Here is a 13,458-nt window from a genome sequence, read left to right as displayed (position 1 = left end):
CGCGACGGTTTCGGTGGCTTGGCCTATAGCTACACGCGCTTGTAGTTGGCACGTATTATATCGTTCGCTATATTCCGTGCTCGCGCTCGCTTGGTAAATGGACGGAGCGTTATATTGTAGGCGCACCGGACGTTACAATGTTAAACTTTAGAAAATAATATACTATATACTTATAATTATATATATATATAAAATTAATGATGATGATAAGACTCTATTGAATAAATCCAATAATGTGGTTAATGCCTTTTCGAGTCGGACACTGGTTGTTGATGTGTGGTTAATATGAAGTTTTATTCCATTTAATCAATACAATTAACGTTTCGATCCACGATTCGAATCCTTTTCAATATCTCAATATTATTATGAGTTTGTATTGATTAAATGGAATAAAACTTCATATTAACCACTAACAACCGACTCGAAAAGGCATTAACTACACACACACCATACATTATTGTATATACACTGCTAAAAAAAATTATGGCATAGAAAAATTGTGGGCAATAATTGACCAATTTTGGCTAACGATAACTTTGCGAAAATTATCGTAGAATAATGTTTTTTTTTTTTAATTAAAGCTTGGAATCTCTTCTTTAATTAAAGCTTCAATTTAAAAAAAAAACGTTATCCTACGATAATTTTTCGCAAAGTTATCGTTAGCCAAAATTGATCAATTTTTGCCCACAATTTTTCTATGCCATAATTTTTTTGAGCAGTGTATATATATATATATATATGTATATATCTTTCATCAAGATTCCTATATTAAAAGGAATATTATTCTCTACAAACGAGAGTATTTTTCGGATTACGTAAAAAGGACTTTCCTCTAATAAGCATATGACAATCAGGTATATAAGGCTCTTAGTAAGATTGAAAGTAGAAAATATTACTCTTAAAGTATCATTAATAATGATCTAAATAAGAATAATATTAAATTTACAAGAAAAGGAGATTCTTCTATTATTAAGAGGATTGTAATCTTAAATCCAACCTATCATGGTTAAACGAAATTCCTCTACTTTGGAGAGTATCCTCTCGAGGTCATATATAAATAGAAAATCCTCTGACATTAACACGGAACCGCTAAACAGCAGAATATTTTTTTTGGGTGTGGCATTCGCGCCAGTATAGGATATGTATCCGCGCCAGGACATACATTCAAACGACAGCAACAGAATAAAAAACATAAAGCGCCACTGCGACATTATTTTTTGCTTAAAAACGCGGTCAAATTTTTTTTAAACATAAAGTCGTATAGGCGAATCGTCTTCCACTAATATTTTTTCTTCTTACTTTATTTTATTACTATAGGTTCCTAAAAACCGAAAATTTTTTTGACAAAACAAAGGACCCCGCACAAAATGAACGGAAAATGGGTCCCGGTCGATTAGGCTGAAATTTTAATATGTTATAGTTCTCGACTTTCTGATCAAAAGTTGTCATAGGCCCGAAGTGATCCTATGGATAGTTTCAGAGATATAGAGGGGGGAAGTGTGAGATATTGCCTATGGGCCTGACTGAGTTTTACGAAGTCTCTAGTCGATATACTCGAAAACTGAAGTGTATAATGAGTTCCAATCAGTCGACATATAGGTTTTTGGGATCGCCGAACCCGAATGTGAGGATCGCTTATCACTTTAAGGGCATAGTATTTCAAAGCCAAAGTAAAGGAAAGGCTTGCAATGATCCCACGCGTGATGAACGCGTGATGAACGCGTGGGTATATAGTTTGTTTGGGATCACTGTCCTTGCAGGGATACCTGAAGAGTAGAGGTCAATTCAAATAAACAGGGCTGTGATAAATTCCAACCAGTGGAAAATAGTACGGTCGCTAGGTGCAATCGTAATTTTAGCGCTGTCGTTATAAAAATGTGCTTCTGATTAGTATATAAATAATTAAGCGTTTACAATCTGAGTATATAACAAAATATTATCTGTGATTCACGAGTGATATTTATCGTTAGTTATCGCGTTATGGCTTTTAGAAACGTTGTTTCTTGTTACGTATGTGATCGAACTTTTTCTTCACGAGTCCTAACACGAATTGATGGCGAAGGTAATGCACACAAAAGAGAAATATCTATACGTAGGCGAGAAGAAAATAATATGCCCCCCATGGATATATCTCCAAATTCTAAGATTTGTCTTAACTGTAATCAATCAATTTTGAACGAAATTAACCATATAGAGCAAGATCCAACTTGTCTAAGAGTGAATGTGTTGAGTCAAACTAGAAGTAGTTCTTGTTTGATTTGTAATGGAGTTGGAAATCTACATAGACTTTCGAGTGATTGCAAAGCTTACGTCTTTGTAAAAAAGAACATCTACATTCCAGAAGGAGTAAAGTCATGTGTGCATCATTTGGATAAACGGGGATACATTTTAAATCATTTACTTAATGGTTTGAGGTTTGTCAATAGGCCATATGTCATTAAAGGACAGTTGTTACAAGCCTTTTTAGAAAGTCTCCGCAATATTGCGAACAATGCTACCAGAATAACTGATGAAGACGATTTTTCTGATGAAGATTTTGAAACTTTTTTCTCTGTTACAAAGCTTCAATTTCAGGAACTAGCTACATATTGTGACCGAGTACCATGCCAAGGAGGTTATAGATATGTTTATAAAAAAGACCTGCTACTTTTTTTATGTAAATTACGTCAGGGACTTTCAGATGATTTTCTCACTGTTATGTTCCAATATTCCACTAGACAAAGTACAAGTTTAGCAGTTTCTACTGTTAGACAATCTCTCATGCAACGTTTCGTACCCACTAACATCGGATTTGAAGCAATAACACGAGAACAATATATTGAAAGACATGTTGCTGAATTTTCAAATATACTGTATAATCCAGAGCCAGATATTCCGAGAGCAATAGTAATAGTTGATGGAACATACAGCTATATACCAAAAAGCATTAATTTTCGAACTCTTCGACAGACTTTTTCCCGACATAAAGGACGACATTTAGTAAAACCTGCTTTAGTAGTTGCACCAGATGGGTATATATTAGAAATTCAAGGTCCTTATTTTTCAGATACAAGAAATAACGATGCGGCTATGTTACAAAATGAATTCGAGAATGACATGGAACGCATGGGCGAGTGGTTTCATGAAGGTGACATATTTGTCTTAGATAGAGGCTACCGCGATGCCACTAACCTCCTAACTGATCTGGGTATGACTTGGAAAATGCCTGCATTTTTGGAAAAAAATCAGAGACAGTTAACCACCGAACAAGCTAATGAATCGCGTTTAGTTACTAAGATGAGATGGGTAGTTGAAGCAAGAAATGGCCACATCAAATCCATTTTTAAATTCCTTGATAAAACTATTCAAATCCAGCATATACCGAATTTAAGAGATTATTATAAAATAGCTGGCGCTATCATCAATAGATACCATCCTCCACTTGTTATGGAAGGTGCTGATGCCAATATGGCTCATCAATTTCTAACTAAAGCACAAGAACCGAACGTTGTTCAAGCTCTAGTCGAAGCAGAAAATCTTCACACTAGAAATGCTGGAAGATGGGTGAGTTTAGCTGCAAATCAATTAAATGATTTTCCGCTTCTAGGATTAGATTTATTAAAAGAACTGACAACGGGTATATACCAAATAAAATTAGCACCATCCTACATTCAAGATAAATCGCAGAGAGATGACGACGAAGAATTTCTTGAGAACTTGAGATGTTGAGAGATAACGACAGGTTACCCGCTCCTGGCTTGATGAGAGTCAGAGTGTATTCACGTTTTCGAAATACAACAAAATATCAACTGTGGATATCATATCGACCAATCGATGAAGATGAGGAATATGATGAATTTATACCTATTAACGGTTACTATTGTACCTGCAAATCTGGGGCTCGAACTTTTGGCACTTGTGCCCACATAGCCAGCATATTGTGGTTTTTTGGGTACGCTCGTCATGAGAATAATATTCGTTACCCTTCAACCCAATTAATTCAAACTGTTCAAGATGCCGCACACAGATTACCCCAAGAAAATCCAACAAATCATAACTGATGTACGAACCGGATAATCACCTACCAATTTAAGCCTATCAAGGTAAGCAGAATAAACGGCCCTTTTAAGGGCCAAAAGATGTGCAAAATCCGATCGTTTAACCTCCACGTGGTGCACATCGAGTTACGCTAATAACGACGGTAAAACCAGGAGTATTATGCAATCGTATCAATTATTACTTTAAAACTATATTACTTTGGCTTTGAAATACTATGCCCTTAAAGTGATAAGCGATCCTCACATTCGGGTTCGGCGATCCCAAAAACCTATATGTCGACTGATTGGAACTCATTATACACTTCAGTTTTCGAGTATATCGACTAGAGACTTCGTAAAACTCAGTCAGGCCCATAGGCAATATCTCACACTTCCCCCCTCTATATCTCTGAAACTATCCATAGGATCACTTCGGGCCCATGACAACTTTTGATCAGAAAGTCGAGAACTATAACATATTAAAATTTCAGCCTAATCGACCGGGACCCATTTTCCGTTCATTTTGTGCGGGGTCCTTTGGAATTTCATCAAAATCACTCGTCATATAGATTTTTTTTCTTATAGAGATAGTTCTTTGTACAGGTATTTCAATGTATAAATGTTTAATTGTTTGTCACTTGACAGAATTTCGTTTTCCTTATAGAAGAAATAAAGAGACATATGAATAAAAATTATAAAATTAAAACGTTTTACGATCGATAATAAATAATGAAGTAGTAATTCATTAAAGAGATATATGTAACAGGATATATATAGAAATGTTTTTATTCAATATTGATTTTTTTGAAATTTCAATTTTCTTTTTAAAAATATAGTCATTTATGAACGGACTAGGGCCCTATTCTTTAACTCTTAAAGACTGCATATCGTTACATTGTCATTATGCAGATTTTCTATACAGTAGGAAAGCTGTGCAATGACAATTTAACGATATCGTTAGAGTCGTTAAGTGTTACAGAATAGGCCCCTTTGCAATCTTAAAGTTTCTTTTATAGTACTACATTCATCTTGTATTATTTTTTAAAATATTAAAAAATTTAATTTATGTTATAATATTGTTTTTTATACAATTACGAAATTTCTGTTAACTTATCCAAATGTCGACTTGCTGTCGACTGTACCATATAGGCAATTATTTTTTTTATGAGAAACATTGGCCGATTTTACGAACATGCGTGAATTTTTCCAATGAATTTTTCAACTCTTGGGAAAAATGTCGATGAAATCCACGGAAAATTGGAAAAATTTGATTATTTCTGATCCTTTAAAATAAACAATTACAGAGTATACTACAATGTTTACAATAATATTAATATTTTGTTTGGTCTAATAAATTTCCTAATAATGTAGTTGATTACATATTTTTAAAAAATACGAAGAAATAATTATAAGTATTATTCATACGTGAGCTTTTCGGTGTAATAGCCACTTTATTCGCTTTGCCGTGGCAATTACTTGCGTTTCAGATTTATGAATGCGGTATACATATAGCTTATACAATTGTATGGAAATAAGCTATTATGGAAAGCATATTCATGAGTTTGTGGAAAAGATATAAAGCTTTCTCCATTTCTCACGCTCACTCAGCGCTCCGAAATATGTGATTACGTGGGCTACAGTGCGTCTCTGTGATGGTGAGAAGTTATAGTGTCGTAAGCATGAGTAGTGTTATCAGCTCTGATCCTGGTGGAAGGATTATGTTTAGCATTTTCCAGCAAGGATACAATCACACTGTAACACAGTGAATCATTTCATCCTTGTTAGGCAAACAAGGATGTAATGCAGTGCTCGTAAAAATGTGCACATTTCTGCCAGAAAAATACTGGGAACGCAACTTCCGCCATATTATTGAAATTTGTTTTTTATTAAAAATTTTATTTCTATTATACATATAAAATAAAATTTTCTATTGTTAATTTATTCATTATTTCTTAATGATATTTAATATATCTTAACGTAATTTTCTAATACATTACATTGTTACTATTTATAATACATCAAATTTAATAGAAATAAATTATTTAATAAAAGACGTATTTGAATAATGAATTGGCGGAAGGTGCGCTCCCAGTATATCTCTGGTATAGGGACACGCTCCTGAGCCACAACGTCGCGTGCGCGATTGGCAACTAGAGGTTTGTTCGCGTCGCATGTTCCAACATGCTCCTATATGCTCCTATCATAGCTCCTACTCACTTCAATGTGTTCGTTAGAGTGATTAGGAACTACGGCAGGAGCATGTTGCAGCATGCGACGCGAACAAACCTAAGGCTGAGATTCCACTGAGCGCGTCACGCGTCGCGTCATCGAAGAAGAGAAAGAGAGAAGTTGTGTATTTATATAATCTTATCTGCCTCTCTTTCATGATGCGACGCGTGACGCGCTCAGTGGAAACGTACCATTAGGCCACCGAGCCTCGAACGGTGGTGGGGGACAGTAGGCGGCGCCTGCAGGAATCGGCTCTAAATATGCAGATTATTGCGAGCACTGATGTAATGAATCACTGTGTTACATTAGGCCTGTTTTTTAAGGCTAAACTTTTGCATCAGTTCATCTTTCTTCTTCTTCTTTTCTCCTGAAGAGAAAAAGAAGAAAGATGAACTGATGCAAAAGTTCAGTTAAAAAGAACAGTCCTATTGTGTCAGACTGTTTTTGCTGGAAAATACCCATGATGTGCTCAGTTTTGGCAAACCACACGCTTTTTGCGAGTCGAGGTACCGTTTAGTTCCCAGGCTTACCAACTGCAAAGAAATGAATTAGATTGCTACGATTGATTTGAATGCATTTTCATTCCATCTCATGTATTCTGTTCTGTTTTCGGAATTTGTCATACATGTGAATTCTAAACTATTGTAAGATTTGTATTAAAAAATCTGACATATTTTCTAAAAAGTTATAAAATTAAATAGAAATTCTAAAAATTATGAAATTTACATAAAAATTTAGAAAAATTATATAAAGAGTTGTGAAAAAAAGTTTATAATTCTGATGGAAATTTTTTATCAGTTATGTCATATAATTCTTCATAAATGTTATTTCATATAATTTTTCATAAATGTAATATAAACTTCAGAAATTTTGGAATTTGTGTATAATTTGTAACATTTTGGAAAATTTCTAAAATTTTTTTATACGAATTTTACAATATATTGTAGAATTCACAAACATGAAAAATTCTGAATTTTTATAATTTTTTCATCATTTTATAACTTTTTAGAATATCAAACTTTTTTATACGAATCTTACAATATTCCAGAATTCACATTTATGAAAAATTTTAAAAAAGCAATAGATATTTTGAGTATGTATTTCTGAAATGTATTTCAATTCCTATTGTAGCTTCTATTCACTCTAATGAATGTGTTACAGTTGCTGCGTTCAACAGAGAAAGCAGCTTTGCAATTGTTGTAAAATTCTCGAATATGATTGGTTTATCCATTTAGATCCAATGAGGAACTAAGCGCAAGACCAATTATATTTAAGAAATTTACAACAGTTGCAAAACTTTCTCTGCTGAACGCAGCCAGTGAGTAGGAACTTGGGTAGCAGCATGCAACGCGAAAAACAATTGGTAATATTATTTAGTACTATATGATAAAAAGAGACTGAACCTAAATGATATGCGTGCGACGAAGACAACAAAAAAGTTGGCTAAACTGGGAATACGAACGATAATCGAGCAAGCGAGAGGGTAGAGAATTAGAGAGAGACTCTTGCAAACTGCACGCACCATGTAAATCCTTCCCCCATGGTACAAAGCCAATCAGGAGCAAATCCAGGTGAGACTGGCCAGACCATGTATATATAGGGACATGAGGTGTGCATTCCAAAACTCAACTCTCCACTCCGAGTATCTTTTATCATTGTTCAACGTTCGGTGAAGAACAAGGATAAAAGATACTCGGAGTTGATTAAGTTGAGTTTTGGAACGCACCCCAGAGGGACTGTAACGTGGTAGCACTGACAGCGCGCCCTTCGAAAACAACAGACGGTGTCAAACATGAAGAACTCAGAGTCTCGGAATCGTAGCGGACATTCCACCGATCTACGGCTTACATCCGCTTGCAAACTCAGGATGCCAATATCGACGCGAAAAAGTAAGTAGAATAGATCTAACGTTAATTGTATTCCACTTTTCGCAATGCTCGCATGCAATGGCTGCTTTCAAGCAGAATGTTCATTTTGTTACTATTGGAAGTTTTCTTTGCTTAGATCAGTGCTGCGATTTACTTGCACATTTTGGCCGATTTTCAACTTGATTTCTGCTCATTACTTCACTAACCCGCGCGTAACTTAAATGCCGGATCAACATTTAGGCTGCGCGCGGGTTAGTGGAGAAAGGAACAGGAACCAAGCTGAAAATCGGCCGAAATGTGCAACTAAATCCCAACACTGGCTTAGATAATATTACTCTGGAGAGAAAGGGGGTAGGAGGAGAGGGAGAGGGAGGAGGAGGTTTAGTCGTTTGCTACACTCTTCTAGCATACAATGCTAAACGATTAACATTTTTCACTTAAAAATCTCTTTTCTTTTATAAAAACAAAATGCCGCTTAATTTTGTGAAAAGCACAAAGAATAAAAATCTTCTTGTCTATTCTGGTTATATATTTGTAAAAGATTACAAAAAGAAGGAAAAGATATATTGGAAATGCGTGAAATACAGTACCGATAAGTGTCGTGGGAGAGTACATACTTATCTCGAAGAAGTGGTATATCATAAGGACGAACATAATCATGTTCCTCCTTATTAGGAGGTATATTATTTTTAATTTATTTGGTCCATTACATGGACCAAATAAATTAAAAATAAGAATATTGAAAACAATAATAGAAACCTTTATCTAAGTCAAATTCAATATTCAAATGTAATGAATAAAAACCTTATATTTTATGAATAAATAATAAATTAGAAATTTAAATGTCGATGAATAAGAAGGAAGGGAATAGTTATAAATTAAATAAGTTATAATTAGTTTCAAAATATGATATATTTTATTATATATGCTAATGTTTACAATGTAACATTTTTTAAGTAAACAAAATAACGTATTTTACATGAAATATATCAAAGTAATATAGAATAATATATGGGAAATAATTATTAATTAATTTGATTGTCACTTTGTAATTGTAAATTATGTGCAACTCCAATTAAATATTCTGATAAACTTCGCCTATTATATTCGAGAACTATATTTTCTAATTTCTTTTCGGCGTCAATGTAAATTTTACGACGCTTAGCTTGCTGTCCTCCTATATACTGATTTATTTTTATTCTATTTAAGTTTTCCTCTTTTTGAAGAGTATCGATAAACTTCCATATTATAGGATGATTTGCAGCTAATAGAGAAGAAAATGCTTTGTGCCATCCTTCTACAGCGTTATTTGTTTTTGGCATTTTGTTCAATACGTTTTCATATTGGTTCCAATATTCTAAACTGAACATTGGTTGTCTCCTTTGACAATATCTATTTGGACGCCCAATCCATGTATCTTCAAAATAATCAATTAACGGTTGTAAAAGATTCATATTCTCAACATAAAACTGTTGCATTAATAAATTATCGAAAGATGTAACAACATCTTGAACAGGTACAAATGCTAATGCTAATAATTGTCGTACATTGAGAGCAAACTCTACATTTTCAATATATTTTTTACGTAGTTCGTATATAGTTTGAATTTTGCGCCAAATACACTGACAAAAATGAAAGAAACATCCCTTTATACGAACAACTTCAAACGATCTTGAAATGCATTATGCAAAGCTATTTCGAAATCCATCATAACTGAAAATGGCCTAATATTCGGTGATAATTTCTTAAGTTCACTAATTAATCGTTTGTATGTATGTTTAGTTTTATTTGGAAGAAGTGCATATACAAGAGGAATTACAGTATTAAATTTTGAAACATGAATAGTTAGTATTTGTGCGAATACAGGTGGAGTACATTTAAATGTACCATAGACAAACCATTCAGATTCAATTTCGGACAATAGTTCTAAATTACGATTAGTCGAAAATAATAAAATTCTTTCTGCATCCTCAATACCGCTATCAAAAAGTAAAAATTGTTCATTTTGTAATGTAACTGTATATGGATATGATAACACCAATTCTTTTAACGTATTAGGATTAAATAGTACGCCACCCTCGGGTTTTCGTCTTCGCTGTATCATTTTCATCATAGCAGATGTTGATGGTAAAGCTGCAGTAATTGCTGGAGATGGAACACCTATTGATTCCGATAAAACTTGCTGAGGAGTCGGCATTAAACATTCAGCAGCTTTTTCTCGAATATTAGCCAATGTACTTCTCACTTGAAAATCAACGCTGTCAGGAACATGATTATGTTCGTCCTTATGATATACCACTTCTTCGAGATAAGTATGTACTCTCCCACGACACTTATCGGTACTGTATTTCACGCATTTCCAATATATCTTTTCCTTCTTTTTGTAATCTTTTACAAATATATAACCAGAATAGACAAGAAGATTTTTATTCTTTGTGCTTTTCACAAAATTAAGCGGCATTTTGTTTTTATAAAAGAAAAGAGATTTTTAAGTGAAAAATGTTAATCGTTTAGCATTGTATGCTAGAAGAGTGTAGCAAACGACTAAATCGAAATGTATATCTATAACGTTATATATAGCGGACGAAGAAGTGTCGCGGACGGACAAATGTTCTTACGACGCGTAAAAGAATGTAAGCAAAAAACATGTTTCGAAACATAAACAGTAGACGGTAAAGTGTCGTGGACGAAGAAATGTACTAAACATAAACAGTAGACGTAAAATGTCTTACGAACAAGTGACGACGATGAAATGTCGAACGATGAAATGGTAGAAGGTGAAGTGTCCATAAACCGCACCAGGATATACACCTGCTCCGCCTGCTCTAGGATATACACCCGCGCCGCCTGCATCGGGATATACACTCGCGCCGCCTGCACCAGGATATACACTTACGCCACCTGCACCAGGATATACACTCGCGCCACCTGCACCAGGATATACACCCGTGATGCCTACACCATACGGTAAAAAATATTTTGTATTTGTTTAGGAAAACGATCCACTCAAGTTTTGTTAAAATTTATTTTTTTTATATGTTAATTTTAGTGGAAAAATATGCTTTTACAATTTGTTTTGAAATCGTGACCCTTTTTGTGTTAATATTTTACATAGTATTTCTCACTATGTGACATATTTGTCTTATGACATAAAATGAGTGGACCGCTCGAATACGTAAAACAAATATAATACAAATTTTTCAATTGTGCAGGATATACTTCCGCGCCGCCTGTACCAGGATATACACCCTCTCCGCCTACACCAGGATATACACCCGTACTGCCTGCACCAGGATATATACCCGCGCCGCCTGCAGCAGGCTGTACTTCCGCGCTGCCAACACTGTAATTATAAACATTGATAAAATAAACGGGCAAGTAAGATTACTATTTTCCATGAATAGAATCGATTACTTTGTAACGCGCGATGTACCCCCATAAGTGCATCGTTCCCGGCAATATCAACTCGCCGGATGCCGCTACGGTGACCCCCGGTCACCGTATGCGATGAGAGCGCGGTGCGCTCGACACATTTTTAGAAACGCAAACATAATTCCAGGCCGCGAGACTTCTAGTCGTATGAAACCCGAGCGTCGCCGAACGACGCCGAGCGCCGCAGCTCTCGCTCGTATTGTTCCACACCGAGAGTCACCGAATGATTCCGGAACAATACGAGCGGGAGCAACAATCCGGTATAAAAGCCCGGCGAAAGATTAATTCGGGCTTTTTGCTCCTAATCCAGCTCCTAGCAAACCGACCGCTTTCTAGAGATCCGACTTCCAGAGCAATACTGCGGTGGTGAGGGTATTCTCCGCCACTACCGGCATTTACCGGTCCGATATTGCATTCAACTCGGCTCTCTGGCTCACCGCTCATTGCTCGCTCTTCGGACCGTCTCGCTGTACCGCGGCGGTAGGGCTCTCCCTGCCTCTGTCGGCCGTTTCCGACCAGCTGCAGCGACCGCTCCGAGAGCCTTGCAACAGGGCAACCGAGACGAGAGTTCCGCTTTTCCGCGATGCGCGACCGGCTTCGACAAGAACCAGGGGGTTGGCTTTTGCCCGCCTCCGTCGGATGTTCCCGACAGTCGAAGCCGTGCCGTATCACTCGCTACGCAGAAAGCGCATCTATCGGGGCGACGTATCGCTCTTCGCGTTGCGACACGTCGCGCGAATACCACGTGCTAGCGGTGTAAGCCCGCGACCCGCGTACCCCGCGTCGCCGAATGGTTCACGCGACTACGGTCGCACTGCGAATCGCGCCCGCCGTACGTACACACACACACCGTACACATACACACCGCACACGTACACCGACACGAATTGTATCAACACGCACACACACACGCACACATACATACACTCTGTAACATATATCGCAATATACTATCATCTTATCACACAAATCCGTATTAACAACGTTATTACCGCCTTGCGTCTCTCTCCTCCTGGCCGAACCTCTTTGCGACCTTGGCCGCAGCCCGTGACCGACGAGCTACGTCCGCGCAAAGTCAGGTTGTTTCAACTCCCCGAGCAGAAATGAATCTAACCAATCTGATTTACCATCTAAGCACTAGACAGTATTAACTAGATTTCTAACTCGTCACTGGATAGTCACTAGCTAATATTTCGTAATATCAATAAATTTGTCTAGTGACTGCCTAGTAATTACAACATTACACCTACATCTTATTTACTAGACAGCCGCTAGACAGATTTCTTGACATAAAAAATCTGTCTAGAGACTGGCTAGTAATTACGACGTTACACCTACATCCTATTTACTGGCCAGCCGCTAGACAGATTTCTTGACATAAAAAATCTGTCTAGAGACTGGCTAGTAATTACGACGTTACACCTACATCCTATTTACTGGCCAGCCGCTAGACAGATTTCTTGACATAAAAAATCTGTCTAGAGACTGGCTAGTAATTACGACGTTACACCTACATCCTATTTACTGGCCAGCCGCTAGACAGATTTCTTGACATAAAAAATCTGTCTAGAGACTGGCTAGTAATTACGACGTTACACCTACATCCTATTTACTGGCCAGCCGCTAGACAGATTTCTTGACATGAAAAATTCTGTCTAGGGACTGCCTAGTAATTACGATGTTACACCTACATCTTATTTACTAGACAGCCGCTAGACAGATTTCTCGACATGAAAAAATCTGTCTAGTGGCTGTCTAGTAATCTGGAGACACTGGTAGTGTCTCGGCGCTAAGCTGCGCGTAGCGACACTGCCGTGCCTCCTTTACGCGAACCGAAGAGTTCCGGCAGATCGAGATAATCAGATTTCATATAACGGCTGAACCGATCGCGTACTATGTATGCTCAATCGATA

The 13,458-nt window shown here is 36.6% G+C and overlaps 1 long non-coding RNA gene across 1 annotated transcript in view; it reads left to right on the top strand.

Annotated features, from left to right (window-relative positions):
• LOC108759602 (uncharacterized) overlaps positions 1–8,324 on the top strand; it is a 25,252-nt gene extending 16,928 nt beyond the window's left edge. The window contains exon 3 of the long non-coding RNA XR_001940027.1: positions 8,255–8,324. This is a non-coding gene — a long non-coding RNA (uncharacterized LOC108759602). The remainder of the gene's footprint in view (positions 1–8,254) is intronic.
• Positions 8,325–13,458: the final 5,134 nt, after the last annotated feature.

This window comes from Trachymyrmex cornetzi, unplaced genomic scaffold, assembly GCF_001594075.2.
Source record: "Trachymyrmex cornetzi isolate Tcor2-1 unplaced genomic scaffold, Tcor1.1 scaffold1967, whole genome shotgun sequence".
Taxonomy (NCBI): Eukaryota; Metazoa; Arthropoda; class Insecta; order Hymenoptera; family Formicidae; genus Trachymyrmex; species Trachymyrmex cornetzi.
Note: the sequence above shows the minus strand (reverse complement) of the source record. Positions and strands in the feature narration are given on the sequence as shown.